Source organism: Limulus polyphemus, unplaced genomic scaffold (assembly GCF_000517525.1).
Source record: "Limulus polyphemus unplaced genomic scaffold, Limulus_polyphemus-2.1.2 Scaffold150, whole genome shotgun sequence".
In the NCBI taxonomy this organism is placed as follows: Eukaryota; Metazoa; Arthropoda; class Merostomata; order Xiphosura; family Limulidae; genus Limulus; species Limulus polyphemus.
The window spans coordinates 85,269-88,660 of NW_013665760.1; the positions used below are offsets into that span (position 1 = coordinate 85,269).

General features: G+C 35.2%; 1 long non-coding RNA gene across 1 annotated transcript in view; it reads left to right on the forward strand.

Annotated features, from left to right (window-relative positions):
• The window catches only part of LOC111084204, a 13,737-nt gene extending 11,897 nt beyond the window's left edge, over window positions 1–1,840 (forward strand). Inside the window, exon 2 of the long non-coding RNA XR_002609444.1 lies at window positions 352–1,840. This is a non-coding gene — a long non-coding RNA (uncharacterized LOC111084204). The remainder of the gene's footprint in view (window positions 1–351) is intronic.
• Window positions 1,841–3,392: the final 1,552 nt, after the last annotated feature.

Genomic DNA, 3,392 nt, shown 5'->3' on the forward strand with positions numbered 1-3,392 from the left:
GTTCGCAAACAAAACATAACGAATCATTGAATTTTATGCTGATATATCAAAATTGGAAAATAATTGTTAATGTTAGATAGCGCCATCATAAACAAGGAAATGTAATTAAGCACCCCAAGTTTTACCGTTGCTAAATCAATGACAAAAAAAAAGTAGAAAGTTTTTCTAACTTAATTTTACTTATACCATTTTAAAACCTTCATTTTTTACAGTTTTAGCCAAATTGTTAGATTACATCTTTTGGGGGAAAATTAAACAATTAAGTATGTGTTAACGTTTTTAGAATGCTGACGTACGGATGAACACTAGGTTTTAATAATCTGTTTTTATTTATTTTTGATTTCTCATTAGGAACAACTAGCTATCCACAGTAGATGTTTAACATGTAAAGACGTTGTGTGAGCTTCAGTGCCCATACATGACCAAAGTTTTCCTGTCTTTCACACGTGAGGATTACGAGAAGAGGTTTGATCTCGTAGACAGTGTAACCCTACCTCCGCCTGGGCCCTATTTGCGAAGATACGTCTCTTATTAAACTAATGATGTTTCAAACGAGTACATCAGCCTTGAGACAGGTCTAGATTTCTTCCATGGATGACGTTTCGATCAGAATGTGAAACTAGAGGCGATTATACAAATTTTGAAAATAATTGTTTCAAATGCATGTATGAAATCATTTGGATTTTTCAAATGTTAAATGTGTCAATTAGAATGTGCAACGAAGTAGTAATATATACAATCAAAATTATGGTGTCTGAATAAAAAAACGACTTCTCGGTACAAGTTATCTGAATATGATTAAGAGGGACTGTTTGATCGCGAATGTCACATTAAGAATAAAATATTGATATTTGTAAAGTTTATATATGATAATTTCACCCGAAAAGAGGGTCATCTAGATCGTACAACGGATAAGATTTGGATAATAAATTAAGCATAAAGACTAATCTTTAAACCGATATGTATAAACTAAAATGAGAGTCTTACAACAGACCATCTAAATATTTATAACGATGGTTTTTGAATGATAATTAGATTTGTTTGTTTGAAGTTAAACACAAAGCTACACGATGGGTTATCTGTGCTCTGCCCACCACGGGTATCGAAACCTGGTTTCTAGCGTTGTAAGTCCGAAGACATACCGTCGTGCCACTGGGGGCTGAGAATGAGAAGAAAATGAAAAATCAATTAAATTTCAAAAGTGTTATTCGCATTTCTAGAGCGGTAATTTGAAAAGCAAGAATCTAAGACTTCAGAGACTTAGATTGGGTGTAATGGTAAGTCTAATGCCTGGGAAGAGAAATGAGAAGTTCTGCCTATAACTACTAACACTGTTTTATTAGTTCTATATCGCAGTATAGAAATAAACGGGACTTTATTCATTATTTTTTATTTAGAGACGAAAAGGAATGCAGAACATTATAATTCGTAAAGGATCTAAATAAAGATACATCCAGTTTCTCTGAATCTTAGTCACAACTTTTCTTTTTCTACTTTGATCCAGCCTAATTTATGCTATGTAAGACATAAAACAAGCCGAAGAAGTTTTATTGGTCCAAGAAAAATAAATAAATTGTATTCCACTAGCCGAGAGGACCTCACCAGTTAGAAAACAGCATCTTGTATTACAAAACGTAATATGTCATGTAAGCTCGTGACAAACTATGATAAAAAAAGGACCCAGGGAAAGTCTATGGGTAAATCACTTTTCTAAATAGAGATTATACATACATTCAAGTACCCCCCCCCCCAAAAAAAACTTCTATTATTCACACTAATTAAGTGAAACAAATCTTGTAAATCAAATCTTCCGATCAATAAAGAGCAACTGTTGAGTGACGCTTTGACTTTTTACTTACTTATTCACAAAATGTGATGAAAATTACATGTTTGCAGCGCACCTGTTGGCGAAGGTTCGTGTGTATGAGACTGATGTTTTCTTCGATAAATATAATCACGACAATTCTCTCTCTCTCTCTATATATATATGTAACATAACTTCAGCAACATATCACACGTCTTTGAAATGAGTTAAATTTTATTTTCTCTTACTCAGCTGTTATTCAATACATTGATTTAAATTAGTTGTTTTTATACGACGTGGCTGACACAGTGCCAGCAGAAACAACATACACGTGCCCTTCGGTAACAATAGGCCTGCAACTTTGAGAACGATTCGTTTACATCGTTAACCAAATCTAATACGTATTTCAACAAGTATTAGGAAAAAGAAATATTGCTAACTAAAAAAAGCTATGTAGGCTGGCTAGTGAACTTGAAAAAAAGTTCCAAACAAGATAGGGATGGAAGAGACATATCACTTGATCAGCTAATGATTACATAGCAAATTAAGCCGTCTCGACTTTACATGAATAATAAAATCCTTACATTACTGGCTTTCCCACTTAATCTGTCAACTTTCATCATTATTCCTTCTCTTCAGTTGATTTTAGAATACTACTTTTATGTTTGTTTGTTTTTGAATTTCGCGCAAAGCTACACGAGGGCTATCTGCGCTAGCCGTCCCTAATTTAGCAGTGTAAGACTAGAGGGAAGGTAGCTAGTCATCACCACCCACCGCCAACTCTTGAGCTACTCTTTTAACAACGAATAATGGATTGGCCGTCACATTATAACGCCCCCACGGCTTAAAGGGCGAGCATGTTTGGTGGGACGGGGATTCGAACCCGCGACCCTCAGAATGCGAGTCGAGCGCCCTAATCACCTGGCCATGCCAGGCCTACTACTTTTATGACTATTTTACAATAGAGTAACATTTTACAATTGGAAATTCTGGTTCTATTTGTTTTGCCAGTGAGGAAGCCAGTAATGTAGGGATTATACTCTCCATGTAAAGTAGAGACGGCTTAGTCTGCTATGTGATCATTAGCCAGATCAAATGATATGTCCACTTCCATCCCTATCTTGTTTGGTTCCTTTTCTCAAGTTCAGTAACCAGCCCTACATAGCCTTTTTTATTTAGCGATAAATTTGTTTTCTTATACTTGTTTGTTTACTTTTTTATCAGATGGTTTACGTGGGTTACTAGGTTATAGAGAGTATTCTAAATCATTATAAATTTTGCATAGAATAATAATAACGCAGGTAGTCAAAGATCGTCAATGATGATAAAATTATGGTTACTGCTAGAACTAGGTAGGCGTTAGGCCTGTTGAAGAAAGATGATGATGAACGAAAATAATAAAATCTTAGTTTTGGCTATTCGCCGGTTTTCGACTTTGGGATGCTCTGGATAGCTGAAAAGCGACATATACATTAGAGATAGAGCGACTATGCCAGGTAGCTCTTCATATCTAGCTTCTGATGACCTGTAGAGAAGAAAATCCAGATGACTTTTGTATTGCTTTAATTCGTACGACCAGGCCATCCCT